This window comes from Halichoerus grypus, chromosome 7 (genome assembly GCF_964656455.1).
Source record: "Halichoerus grypus chromosome 7, mHalGry1.hap1.1, whole genome shotgun sequence".
Lineage (NCBI taxonomy): Eukaryota > Metazoa > Chordata > Mammalia > Carnivora > Phocidae > Halichoerus > Halichoerus grypus.
In genome coordinates this window covers 59034610-59050029 of record NC_135718.1, presented here as the reverse complement: position 1 = coordinate 59050029, position 15420 = coordinate 59034610, and the positions used below count along the sequence as shown (strand labels likewise).

Here is a 15420-nt window from a genome sequence, read left to right as displayed (position 1 = left end):
AAAATTCATATAAACATTTTTACAGTTTATAACAGGAATATTCCTCTAGCTCTTTTATAGAGTCTGGAATGATGTGCATTGTTCTCATCTGTTCTTCTGCTAAAATTTTCTCCTGGCTGTAATTCAGCTAGACCAACATAGCATAGCTATTTTTAGGTGGAATTGCTTTTATGTGATTTTTTTTTCTTCTTTTTACAGTGAATACATGTCCAAAGAAACTAATTTTTAGGAAGTTTCACAGATTTTTCTCTTAGCTTAAGAATAGATGGCAGCAATTCAGAGAATGAGAGAAACTAAAGTATTGCACATTTTCCAACAAAAGAAATCATAATAAAAAATTAGTTATGAGCAGAAACATTGTTTCTTGCCTCTTAATTATCTAAGTCCAAATCCAGTTAAAAATACCTTGCCCGCTTTATTTTTTATTCCTTATTTTTTTATCCAGAGAATAATTAATGTTCTAATATGCCATAAAGAAAGACTGCTGTCCTATATTTTTTTGAAGGAATGAAAGCTGAAAACAGGGTGTGAAAATGATTTGTTTACCTTGGTTCAAGGTAAAATTGCTTTAATTTTTTCAGCTGCATTGCTGCAGTAATTTAAAAGCCTGAGCACGTCTCTCAGTATCATTAAAACAAAACTGGAATTAATACACAGCCCACTCAATCCATACCATAAAGCAGTCAAGGAAATGCTGATGGTGGTTGAGCTATTGATGGTTAGGTTTTATAAACTAATGGACTATATATCAACAATAATGCTGATAATGAATTGATGATGCTATGCTTAAACAAAGAAAAGGGCTTGCCTAAAAGATTTGCTATTTGAGAAATCATCATTTCTTTTATTTCATGCCTAAAACGTGGGTATGGGTGGGGAAATAGTACGCCTGAGAGGAGATATTGTCACATCGGTAACCTCAGATATGAAATGTGTCACCCAGACAGAATACTTGGGTTCTACAAAAAGCACTGTTAGAACATACCATTTTCTAGTGGGGATGTGTTTATTTTAAGTTCTCAGCACTATAGACAGAGCTCCATCTCTGCAAAACTGTCTCTCTTTTTATTTTTGTAAGGAACCTCGTATTGTTTTGTACCAGCTCTTTAAGGTGTGTGTACGTGTGTGTGTGTGTGTGTGTGTGTGTGTGTGCAACCCAGTAATTTCAATTCTAGGCAGATAACTTTAGACACCCTGGCATAGGTGCACAGAAGACATGCGCAAGAATGTTCATGGCAGCATTTTTTGTAATACCTAAAAAAGTGGAAACAACCTAAATGTTATCAATATTAGATTGAGTAAATGAATATTCATACATTCATTCAGTGAATTGTATGTACAGTGAAAATGAATCAACCAGCCATATGTGTCAGCTGTGATGAATCCTAAAAGTGTAATATTAAGAAAAGGAGGCAAGTTAAGTTTTTTTTTTTTTTTTTAAAGATTTTATTTATTTATTTGAGAGAGAGAGAATGAGAGACAGAGAGCATGAGAGGGAGGAGGGTCAGAGGGAGAAGCAGACTCCCTGCCGAGCAGGGAGCCCGATGTGGGACTCGATCCCGGGACTCCAGGATCATGACCTGAGCCGAAGGCAGTCGCTTAACCAACTGAGCCACCCAGGCGCCCTGGAGGCAAGTTAAGTTTTAAACCTTATGATATGTTCGCAAATACCTAAAGTTCAAAAGCAGACAGTACTAAACAATATAACTCAAAAGAGTGCTCGACATAAATTTAAGGAGAGCAGTTGCTTCTGGGGAGCAATTCTAAGGGGCATGATGAAAGATGGGTAGAAAAATTTTCCCAAGTACAGTAAATATTCAGTTTTTTAACTTGTTCGGTGGAAACAGAAACGTTTCTTATATGCAAAAGGAAAATTATGTATAAAATGTAAAACACTGTTTTCAGCTCTCTTTTCTTGAGCATTAACTCATGATGCCATGAAATAAATTTTCACAAAGTACCATATATTACTATTGTCCTATTTTATATAAAGGCAAACTTAGGCACATATTAACCTGGCCAAGTCACAGGGAGTGAACGACCCAAGGAACACAGCTGGCACGTTTCAGAACTGGGGTCCAGATCTTGGTAATTTGAGGGCAGAGCAAATGCTCTTAATGCCATGATTATAGACCCTCTGCATGTGTTGCCTTATTTAAGCACATACATGATTTTGATGTGGTTGCAATCATATTATATCCGGCATTTTACGTAATATTGCATTCAGGGAAGTAGTCTGTGTCATTATTACCTTTTGAAAATATACATATTAATGGTTACATAATATTTTATCCTGTCCTGCCATACTTTAAACAACTTGATTGTTTATTTCCAATGCTTCAATATAATATTGTTTCAGAGACATCCTTGAATATAGCCTTTATTTTTATAAAGTAATTTGCAGAAATGGGATCACAGTAAAACATAGAAACATAATTTTAAAATATTCTAATGACTCTCTAAAGAGTCTGTATCAACGATACTCCTACTAGCTATTTATGAGAGAACAAGCATTTTGAAAATTTGACATATCGTGATCATATAATATTACCGTTTTTACTGTATACATTCACATTCAATAAACAATGACTTTAGATTTTTTATATTCTTATTAATAAACGGTTTCCCTTTCTTTTGATATCTTTGACTTTTTTCTATAGATATGTTAACATTTGTGTTAATATTTGGTAAGATAATTTTCTATAAAAAATAACTAGTTCTTTGTCATAAGAGTCTAAGTGTTTTGCTATTATACATACATTTAATTTTATTTCTGAACTAAAGTGTTTTTATATTATTTAAAAATCTATGTGGCTTTAAAAGAATTTTAACATGTTTAAGAAACATTTTCCTCCACAGAAGTCCATATATAGACACATTTTTTCCCTTTTCTTTATATTTTTTTAAATTATAAATTCAGATATAAGATGAGAATGTCATTTTTTCTATATTATATCTTAAACTTTCAGCAATGTTTGACTATTATTCTATTTAATTAATTTGGATATTTTAAAACTTATGCATATATATTTTATATACAATGGTCAATTTCTGGGCTGTCATTCTTTTCCACTATTTTCTCTATCAATTCTTGCCCCATTCATTTCTAAATCATCGACTCATCTATCAATTTTTGTATCAGTACTAGATTGTTTTTTAACATATTGGTAAGGCAAATCGTAATTCTTCTTGTAGAAGATTCTAGATTTTGAGACTCTTCACCACTACAAATTTAGTAGCATCATCAATTTCTTGGACCATTGACATGACAACCTCATCGGTTTATTCATTTCTGCACTGCCCTCCGTTGTCGATTCTCCCCACCTAGCAGTCAGAGTGATCCTTGAAAAAATCAATCACATTTCTCAGTTTAAATATTCTAGCAGCTTTTACCTCATTTTAAAATTTAAACTATTCATGGACACATCTTCATGGGATCTGGCCACCCCACCTTGGCCCCATTTTTGGACCAAATTCTCCATGTCTCTCAGTTTACTCTAGTCACTGCGACCTTCTTTGTATTCTAGTGACAAACTAAGTATACTTCTTTCCATACCGAATGCAGTTGAAATTTCATATTATTTTTAGTGTTTCCATGTTTATGTCAAATAGTAATTTGAAGGAGAATAAGCCAGTCACTGCTAGCTCTTTTAGTGCATTTTAATTGGAAAATACTTTGCAAAATTTATAGATCTTAAAATGATGTTGGCATCAATTAAAAATAATACTACTGCTCTTTTCCAGTTTCTAAATGCACTAAATGTGAAACAAATTTGTAAACAAATAAATCAAAACTGAAGCCCCTGGATCAAAAACTGATCATAAAAATGCTATGGGATTTGGGAATGACTGCATGCCCATTTGATAATCAGGGGCAGGAGAAGCTCAGAAATATGCCTCAGCCAAGAGTTTTGGAGAAATTAACTACACTATACTCCTCACCCTCAATTTCATTATGGCAAAACCAATAACAAGAACACATGCAATAGTCATATCCTGTCTGTGAATGGCACTGTGTGGATTAAGGAGAAGTCATTAACTAGTCCAAACACTTAGAACTTCGTTTTTCTTATTAATCGTCAAAATACCTTAAAGATACAGGAAAAGGAAATTATTATCAGGCTTTGTTTATGGGTGAAAAGTGTAACAAAAAAATTTTCTATGCATCAAGTATCTTTATTGGGCATAAATTTTCCTAAGCAAAATCTCAGCTTTTAAGAAACATTCTTTCTATTTTTTTAATTTTATTTATTTTATTTATTTATTTATTTTAAAGATTTTATTTATTTATTTGACAGAGAGCACAAGCAGGGAGAACAGTAGAGGGAGAGGGAGAAGCAGGCTCCCCACCAAACAGGGAGCCCGATGCGGGGCTCGATCCCAGGACCCTGAGATCATGACCTGAGCCAAAGGCAGACGCTTAACGACTGAGCCACCCAGGCGCCCCTATTTTTTTTAATTTTAATTAACTGAAATTCATTTGTAATTCCAGCCTTTATTCCACCAGAAGAAAGTAATCTAATCTAAGTTAATAGAGTTATTTTTTGTGTATCGAAGGATCCACTCTCACAACATTCCCTTTCCTAGGGATCAAATATACTTTCCTGGTAGGAGTGGATTGCCAAGAGGGCATTTATCATCACTACCCATGTGGGCATTGGCTTGGCATCCAAGTTCCCATCAGTTCTCAATTCATGAGGCCAGGCAGATCAAAGCTGTAATCTTTGGATTTAACTACATGGCCACTTTAGACCTTGCATGTTTTCAGTTCTTTTGATGGCCCGGTAGAGGCATGAGAAGTGATATGTAACATCAAAAGCTAATACTTAGCCTTTCCGGTGCCGGTGTCCCAGATGGAGTTGCAGTGGTTTGGCTGGAGGAGAACCACGACTAACAGCGAAGGAAAGCACTTTCATTGCCATCAAGCCTGATGGGGTACAGCGCAGCCTCGTGGGAGAGATCATCAAGCATTTTCAGCAAAAGGGATTTCACCTTATTGCTATGAAATTAATTCAGGCTTCTGGAGACCTTCTCAAGGAACACTACATTGTCCCGAAGGACTGTGTATTCTTTGCCGGCCTGGTAAAGTACATGCAATCAGGGCCTGTGGTTGCCATATCCTGGGCGGGGCTGAATGTGTTGAAGACAGGCAGAGTGATGCCCAGGGACCCCAACCCTGCAGACTCTAAGCCTGGACCACCCGTGGGGACTTTTGCATCCAAGTTGGCAGGAACATTATCCATGGTAGTGATTCTGTGGAGTGCAGAGGACATTGGCTTGTGGTTCAGCCTGAGGAGCTGGTGGATTACTTAGAGCTGTGCTCAGAACTAGATCTATGAGTGACAAGAGAGCAGACCTCAGTGCTTTGCCTCCTACATTCCCTTTCCTTCCCATAGGCAGGGGGCCAGGCTCCAGCAAATCCAGTTATTCTTGAGAACTTTCTTATAATCTGGAGAGGAACTCTGGGAATACTCCCTGTACAGTATTATGTGCTACATCAGATTAAACATTTCTTCCCAATGTAAAAAAAAGCTAATACTTGATAAATTTGGGTTTTTTTTGAATTTTTACAAAGCATGTTCCATTGCTTGGACGAACTAATCCTTCTGTCTGGAAGGAAATAAATAAAAAGAAAAAAAAATTATTGAGAATGAAAAAGAAACACATCAGTATATAAATAGTCTCATTTTTAAATTAAACTCTGAAGTAAATAAAATGAAAGATGAAAACTCCTGCTTTCTAATTTGTAGTTTATTGCATTGAATAAAACTAGCTTCATTGAAATATAGATGACCAGAATGTTACCTGAACCCTAGTCCTACTTGCTATCTTTTGAATCTATCTATCTATCTATCTATCTATCTATCTATCTATCTATCTATCTATCATCTATCTATCTATCATCTATCTACCTATCTATCTATCTAATCTCAATCAAATATCATCTATCTATGTATATTTGAATAAATAACAAATGTATACATATAAGACTAACACATGTGAATCACAACCCAGCTGAAGAAGTAGAACACCACAAGTAGCTGTCAATACTCAAATGTCATTTAAATCCTTCTGCCTTCCCTTGAATATTGAATACATTTCTTAATTTTGTGCTTATTACTCTTCTGCTTTTAACAAATGTCTTACTATAAATGGGTGTGTTCTGAAATATAATACTGTTATATTTTGTATATGTTGAATTTTATATCAATAATATCACACGGAATGGATTATTTGCTTTTTTCACTCAAAACTGGCTTTTTTTTTTTTAACATTTATCCATGTTATTTTACACAGATCTGTTTGATCTTTTTCAATGCCTTAAGTATTTCATTGGATGGATATTGTACAATTTTAAAATCCATTTCAACATGTTCTGCATGATACGACTTTGAAACTTTTTTGAGATATGCTTTTTGTCTAAATGCAAAAAATAGGGCACCTGGGTGGCTCAGATGGTTAAGCGTATGCCTTCAGCTCAGGTTATGATCCCAGGATCCTGGGATCAAGCCCCACATCGGGCTCCTGGCTCAGCGGGGAGCCTTCTTCTCCCTTTCCTTCTGCCTCTCCCCCTGCTCATGCTCTCTCTTTCTGTCTGTATCTCTGTGTCTCAAATGAATAAATAAAATCTTAAATAAATAAATAAATGCAAAAATAATAATTTTCTTCATGAGCAGGGGTACCTTTGGGCAAAAATGACTTAATTGACTATTACAGATCAATGATTCCAATATGAAATATAATCTACTCATCTTCCCTCTCTGATTTCATGTTCTAAAAGCAACCTTATCTGTTTTCTTCCTCAGTAGACGTGACTATGGGGAGCTATCAGTCCTGCTGTCATGAGTATCCCAACCTGTTTGTCAGTATTACTTTTCTCCTTGTAACCAACAAATGGAACTTGTAGTTTATATGTCAGTCTCTTGTGAATCTCCTGATTTGGGGCTGGTATAAACTTGCACCAGAGCTTTCAAATCCATTTTGTGGCATGGCAAACCCAAGGATCAAAACCCTGGGTCTGTAGAAATCCTTCCATCTCTCTTGTTACTTTGCCACACTATTTGTTAGAGATTTCCTTCCCTGAAAACTACAGACAATGATGTTAGCTTTATGCACAGTAACTCAATTGCATAATCAGGAAAAATGTTTAATTAATGAAGAGGTATAAATGGCCAAAGCAAATAAATAAAAGTCTTCATGATGTAATATAACATTGCACTATATTTATTCTTGTAAGATATCAGCTGCAATATGTATTAACAATGAATTTTTTTCTCCTATTTTCTTTGTGCTTTTAAAAAAATTTTTACTTCTTTTTTGTTCCTCGTTTTTCTCTTTCCTTTATTCTTTATTGGCTTTCCTTGTTAATAATTGAGAAAAGTTAATAAGGTTTGAGTTTGTATTATGAATGGGAAGCAGTAGGAAATAACCATATGTTATTTTAAAAATTAAAATGTGTTGTGCTAATTCATCAGATAAAGACTGGCAAAAATCTGTTGAAACCTGAGAAATAATTAATGTCTTTCAAAGATAATTGGTGGGAACCAAGATAATTTCTAATTAATAATTGACAGTTAAATAGAACCAGAGAAAGTAAAAAAAAAAAAGTTAGTTCAAACTCTGAAATAAGATTTTATTAAAAAGAAGCATATTTTGACTTCCAAAGCCTAAGTTCTGTCTTGTTTTTTTATCTTCAAGATAAAATTTCCTTGAAGATTTAAGGAAAATAATTACATAAATATGATGTTAGTTCTTGATGAATCTACTTTTCAAATGGTTTGCTTTACACTAATTATCTTATGTTTGCCTAAGGATTATATTTGGATGTTATCACAGTAGCCTTCCTTATTCTGATATTCATATAGTCTATTTATTCATGCATATTAATGCTGTGTATCAAATAAACTGTGTCATTGCCATAGGCAAAATTGTATGAACAATAGAAATCTCAAAGGAGACTTTTTCAGATCACATTAATACTGTTTTGCATCTGTCTCATCTTCCATTTGTCTGTGGGTAAATATTAGAATTATAACTTCAAAGGTGATTTCTCCCCTCACAGAATTATTTTCCCAACAATTATGAAATCAAATGTTACAGAAATTCATATTTCTTCTTTTTTGTTAACCTCTCCATATTTGCAGATTTCCCTTTGTGAAATAATACATACAACATGTGGTTATTATTTAATATGCCCAGACAAAATTTTTGGTGATTACTCAGTCATTCATGTTCATTGAGTACTATAGGTATAAATTCTTATACATGAAAAAGTAACTTTTGTTTAATTGTTACTAGTGACTAGTTATGCCTTTCTATATTGTTGTGTTCATTACTGCAAATTCATTTAAACATAAAGTTAATAAATCATATGCAGGTGATATTTAAATTTGGAAACTTACTTATCATAAGATCTAAGCACCTAATCCACAATGTTATTAACTGAGATGAAGTAAGCATATTAATTATAAACTCAAGAATTTTTATTTTATTTTTTATTATGTTCAATTAGTTCAAGTTCAATAAACTCGAGTATTTAAATATGTATTCTCCAAGACTAATATTGTCAGATTCACTGTTAGTATCCAATGTATATGACAGACTCATCTCATGCATGAAGTAATTTTAAAATTAAAAATGGTGAGGGGTCACCTGGGTGGCTCAGTCACTTATGCATCTTGGTTTCTGATCAGGTCATGATCTCGTGGTTGTGAGATTGAGCCCTGGGTCCCACTCTGGGCTCAGCATGGAGCCTGCTTCAGATTCTTTCTCCCTCTCCTTCCCGCTCACTCTATCTCAAATAAATAAGTAAATAAAATCTTTAAATAAATGGTAAGCGTTAAGAGAATTTTATGTCAATGAAATTTTTTAATGAGCCTGAAACAAAAAAGATAAAAAGAAATTGAATATATAGTTGACTTATTTTATTTTTAAACAGGCAAGATATAGAAATTATACTGTTCATAGACAATACTTTTTACTTGCATGAGACCAAAAGCATACATAAGAGAGCATAGCAAGCATGACTTGCTAAATCTTAACTTTGATGACCTAGAATCTTTGATGATAGGTTTCTAAACTATTTTCTGAACACATTTCTTATTTCTTGGGCCAGAACATTTGCATAAGCACTGCTGTCATTACCATTTCTTCTTCTATGAGGACCTCTGACAGGTTCATGCATGAAATATGAACCACTGTCAGACTTAAATAAATTTAACTTAAAGATTCTTATTTGGGAAGGGAAAAATATGAGTGTTTCCTCTGTGAACATTGTATGTCAAATATACCAAACTATCAATTTGTTAGCAAAACTGTCAATTTATGAGTGGTTGGGTTGAATAGAAAGATTCAGAAATAACCAAGCAACATTCTTAAGATATGCAACTTTTTAAAATAATAACTGTAGTTATTCATCACTGTAAAACAAATTTGATTATTTCTATAGAATTGACAATTAATAGAATCACAAATTTCAACCACAGAAGATTAATATATATGTAATCTGAAATTATCAAATCAGTCATTCTCTAAAGTCACATATGTATGAGTGCGTGAATGTGTTTAATTGTACATATACTTTTAAAATATATAACACTACTTTTGTGGCACCAAATTAATATTCCACTTTTTTAGATGTTTTGCAAATATATTTCTATTGTTCAAGTTTTGCTAATTAGAAATGTTTTCCAAGTCATATACGGCATGATATTTAGAGCACATTCAACATTGATTACAATTATGATTTAAAGATCATTTGATTTTTTAAAAAAGTAGTCAATATGTTTACAATGTAAACAAGTCTGGTAAAATATCAGATATTACAGAGTCCTGTGAGTCATGCTGTAAATCCTGGGCTTTCTCTTAAGAACAATGTAAAGTGACAAACATGTAAGCAGAGAAAATGTACCATGATTAGATCGCATTGTTCAATAATGAGTCTTTCTGGAATGAGGAGATGAAATTGAAGAAGGCAATGGTTTTAGTGAGAAATAACAGTGAATGGAGTTAGCCTGAGATCACTGGTGGGTGGAGAATTGGAAGATAGGAAAGGTAAAATTGACACAGCTTGGTGACTAATTGTACATCGCTGGGTGAAAGGAAAGGAGATGTTAAGGATGACGTAGGTGTTTCTGGACTGAGTGACTGGGTAAATGTTGGCACCCCTCAATAAGATAGGGAATATTGGAATGGGAAACCATTGTAGGGGAATATTATGCATTTTGCTTCACGTATGTTCGGCTTGGGGTACCTAATATGCAGTTTAACAGTGGGTCTGGTACTCAAAAATTAATCAGAGCTGGAGTTAAAAACTTGGAAATAGTCTGAATATAGCTGAAAATGGAAATTGCTGGAGAGAATGAATTCATTTAAAGGTGGTATAGAGTGAGAAAAGAACATTATTGAAATTAGAGAATTCAGAACTTCAAACATTCGATTGCTATACAAAGAAAGACGAATAAGCAAAACAGATTGAAAAGAAGTTGTCAAAGTAGAGGAAAACACTGTGATTATGGTGGTATAGAAATCAGAAAAAGAAATCTCAAGAGGATTTTTAAAAAAATCAAACAGTGCTGAATTGCACTAAAAGTTGTTTAAAAATTATTCTTGGCAACTTTTAGTGGAATAATTAGATATGAAGCCAGAGAGATATGTTGAGAATAAGCTGATGTGAGAAACCGGAGGCAATGAATAAACAGACAACTGAATAGTTCAAAGAGTTTAAAAAGGGTGATGAAATAGAAAAGATAGTAACTAGAGGAAAGTGTATTGAAAGTATGTGGGACAAAGGGATTCTTTTTCAAGATGGGTTTCACTTAAGTCTGTACAAGCCACATAGATTAGTAAGTAGAGATGGTCTTAGGGGCATAGAAGAAAGAGCTAAAGGAACTCAGGGAACTTTTCATGGGACGGTAGAAGGACTCAGTACTGAGAGAGCAGGTACAAGGCTGGTTTTCACAGCAGCAGAACACAAGTGAGGGACTCCTCTCATGACCTGTGTGAAATGATCTCAAATAGATAAAATAATTAAATGTCACCTGGGAATTTGTTAGTTCTCAAGCTTCATCTCAGATTTAGTAATTCAGACTCTGGAGGTGGGACGCTGCAATCTGTCTTAAAAGGCTCCCAGTAATCCTGCACACAATAACTTTTTTTTTTATAGCAAATTAATTTATTTAGTACTTTTTCCATTCCATATGATCAGGAGGATTGATTTCAACTTTCCTTTTACCTACATCAGACCAGTTGGTACTCAAAACTGTACCACCAGACTCCATAAATGATTTGTTCATAGCACGTTTCACTTCCTCAGAACCATCTGAATAGATCTGCAGAAATAATTTGTTTAAAGCTACATCTCCCTCCAACTTCTCATTTTGTCCTTCTTCTTTGATCTCACCAACCAATTTATCCCAATTTCTTATATAATGAGATGATGATGGATATAAGTTCTTTACATCTGCTATGAACTGTTTTGGTTTAGGCACATCTCCTTGCCCCTCTAGCTTTTCCCATCTCACAGCCTCTGTCTTTTTCATTTTAATTTCAGTCTTGGTTGAAAGTACTTTAAATGTGCTCTGTTCTGGGATTATAGGATGAAGAAGTCTCAGTTGCAAATTGTAATCGTCTCCAGAGAAGACAACTCTTTTTCTGAAAATTCCACATTTACATTATTCTTCTGAACATTCTTGATCATAAGTGTAATGATTACTTGAGATTCTGTTTGATACCAGTCATACTTGATTTTTGACTGATGAGTCCTCTGGGATGCACACACCTCAGATTGTGATCCATTCTGGGCCTCTTGACACCTTTTAATCCAGACAGTGAAATCAGGATCTGTACTATCTAATTTCTGTCCTCCTATAAAAGTTTCTAAAGCAGCAGCATAGTTTTCTCATGGTATTCACATATCCCTTTTCTCAGGATAGCAGTGGAATTATTTGGATTAAGTTCAAGAGATTTCTTTGCATCAGCAATAGCATCACAGTAATTCCCAAGAAGAATGTGACAATAAGCTCTTTGACAATAATATTGAGCATCATCTGGTTTCTGTTCCAAAGCCTTAGTCAGCTCCTCTAACGCCGCCTGGGGGTCCTCCTCAATCAGAGCATCTGAGAAGCTCCAGAAAAACTTCTGGGCTGTTGCAGGTCCTGCTGCAGCTGCCGCCATCCCTAAAAATCGCTGTTGCTGTTAGAGCAGCTACCTCTGAGGTTATGAGCTACGCCGCCGCCGCCCAAGGGCGACTGCACACAATAAAATTTTAAACGCAATGGAATAGATCACTGAAGTGGCCACACAGAGAACTGGCAACATTCTGTTACCACAATTCAAAAAGCAAATCTTAACATTATTATTATTTTTTTTTAAGAGAGAGAGAGAGAGAGAATCTTAAACAGGCTCCACACCCAGTGCGGAGCCCTACACGGGGCTCAATCTCATGTCCCTGAGATCATGACCTGAGCCGAAATCAAGAGTGTGATACTTAACGAACTGAGCCACCCAGGCACTCCAAAGATAATTTTAATTTGAAGGAAAGAGAAAAATTTTATCAACTTCTTTGCTTGACTACTTTATAAATAAAAACAGGATGACACACTTAGAAAATGGTGTTACTATTATCTCAATACATGGCTCTAAAATCAATTTCTTTCTTTCTTTTATTGCTGCTAGAGTTCTCAGGAGATAATCCCCTATAAACAGTGGTAGACAGATTTAGTCAATCATACATAATAACATATTGCATGTGCAATAATGCACTGTGTCACGTGTACAATTAAGACACACACTTACACACAAGCATTAAGTCTTTACTCAGGCTACCTGAGGGCAGGCATTGCCTACGCCTAGTAACTTCAAAATATGTATTTGTGCTTATGTTACAATAAGCTATAAAAGATATTTTATAAACTACTTATCTCAAGGAAAAAATAAATGCATTAATATGGCATTCTTTGTGTTCTGAGGATCTTTGTAGATAATATAAATTATAGTTCCTTTATAGTCTACAAACTTTATTAATATGGGATGTAGAACAAGGAAATTAGAATAAATGTAAATACCATAAAAGAAATTCAGAAATTTAAGTAAAAACAAAACAAAACAAACAAACAAAATAATAGATAATTACAGAAAAAAAAGATAATAACTGAACGGGGCATCTGGGTGGCTCAGTCAGTTCTCTCTGTCAAATAAATAAATAAGTCTTAAAAAAAGATAATAAATGAACAATATCTTGAGGTATAAAAAACAAAACTACATCTTGTAGATTTTAATAAGAATATAATTTTTATGTCTTGGAAATTTCCTAAAAGAACACTGACTTCAGAATGAAGCAGAACAGAATCTGCTTAGGTAAATCTGTTTTAGATAACATCCACAACTGCCAGTAACTTATTTTTTGAATGTTTTATTTGTGGGGCACCTGGGTGGCCCAGGTGGTTGACCACCGACTCTTGGTTTTGGCTCAGGTCATGATCTCATGGGTCATGGGATCAAGCCCTGCCTCGGGCTCCCCACTCAATGGGGAGTCTGCTTGAAGATTCTCTCCCTCTTCCCCTCACCCCACTCTTTCTCTCTCTCTCAAAAATAAATAAATAAATCTTTAAAAAGCATTTGTTTTTCACAATACCCATCATGCCACCAGCAAGTTATATGATGAAGCCAAACCTTAACAATTTCTTGGACAATAAGCCAGGGATCTCTTGTAACTTTATCCAGGTTGTAAAAATGTCTTGTGAAATATTATCAGCCTCAAGTCTAGATACTCTAAATGACTTCTCGAAATGTTCCCACATAGACCTCAAGGTGGAAAGAAAGCCTGAAATAAATGAAAACTACTGGAGTTAAACCAGTAAAGTCTAAGGTTGCAGGAAGCATGATAGTGACCTTGTCTTTTTTTTTTTTTTTTCTTGCGAGCTAATTGCCTTTCTCCCATGGAGCTATTTCATAGGCAAGGCAATAAAGATTAGTTTGTAGGAGATACATTTTTCTCAAAGGATTTAGCATGGCCAAAAATTAAGAATTGGAGAAAGCAGAGCTATATACTGTGTTTACAGAACAAGAAGCTGTGGTTTTGACCAAGTTTTAGTATTTCCAGTTTGAAAAATAATTGAAAATTTGCTGTTCACAAATGAAATGCAAATTCCACTGTGCTCTTGAGATGTCTCAGCTTTTTGATTCTGAAGTGGACCACTTTGGTCCAGTTTAAGGAACCATCTACTATGATTTACTGTTTTTGATTCTCTATCATCGGGTTTTGTCCAGAGCTTGAGATCTGCCCAAAACATTTCTGGGCCTGTATCCCAAATGATCATAATTCAGATGTATTTGTAATTCCTAAAACCTCCCCAGAACTGCTTTGCCAATTAAACCTATTCTGAACCTTGTGTTATATATATAAAGAATGGAATCTTGACATGAAAAGAAAATAAAATTGTTATCCTCAGATGATGAGCATGGACACATTTTAATTGATTTGAAGGAAACTCCCTGTTAGAGTAGAACTAAGAGCAAACGGTTGAAGCAAAATTACCTACTTGCACTGACTATTTCAGGACAGTAAGGGACTTCTAAGTAAATTACTGTTATGGAAAATTCCATGGCCAGAGAATGCAGCTATGCTAATTAAAATGGTCTAGTAAATATAATGGGCTCAAGAGCTAAGAGCTTATTGGTAAGTGTTGGTCAGTTAGTAGAACATGAAGCAACACTACTTTCTAGATTATCACTAATATAATCAGACTTTTCACATATTTCAGGGCAATGAAAGATCAAGTAAGAATTGAGGGAAGGGGGGCAAGGTATGATAACAGCTTCAAACATGAGAACATATTATTTAAATCCTTTTTTAAAGCTTCTAAAATATTAGAATATACTTTAATAAGATGACTAAGCCCATTAAGGGTATTATTAGCAATGCGTGGTAGATAAAAAGGCTTACATTACCTCCTGTAGATTTTTGATGTTATAAAATATCCTCCATGTTTGTGTACATATTTTTTTTTCTTCCAGGAAAGAAACATGGATTGTTCTGGTCCATTGCCTGATTTTGTTTCTTTTGCTTTTGGATGTTTGTTTGTTTGTAGTAAAATACTTTGCTCTGTATTTATCATGAAAAGATACCAGATTTTGTCAAATGCTTTTCCTGTGTCAATTTAGTTTTCCCTTCATTATGTTCACGTGGTATATTATCTTGATTTTCATATGTTAAACTACTCTTGCAATTGTGATAAATCCCATTTAGTCATGATGAGTCTTTCTAGCATTCTTTGAAGTTAGTTAGCTACTATTTTGTTGAGGATTTTTGCATCTATCTTTGTGTGTGGTCTATTGTTTACTTTTCTTGTGGTATCTTTGGTTTGTCATCAGGTAATGTTGCACTTGTAGAATAATTTTCTATCTGTTGGAAGAATTTGA

General features: G+C 34.4%; 2 pseudogenes; one reads left to right on the top strand and one right to left on the bottom strand.

The window, feature by feature from the left end:
• Nucleotides 1–5343, top strand: part of LOC118538271 (nucleoside diphosphate kinase A pseudogene) — a 60928-nt pseudogene extending 55585 nt beyond the window's left edge.
• A 5813-nt stretch (nucleotides 5344–11156) lies between these two features.
• Nucleotides 11157–12242, bottom strand: LOC118538267 (protein SGT1 homolog pseudogene; annotated as a pseudogene).
• Nucleotides 12243–15420: the final 3178 nt, after the last annotated feature.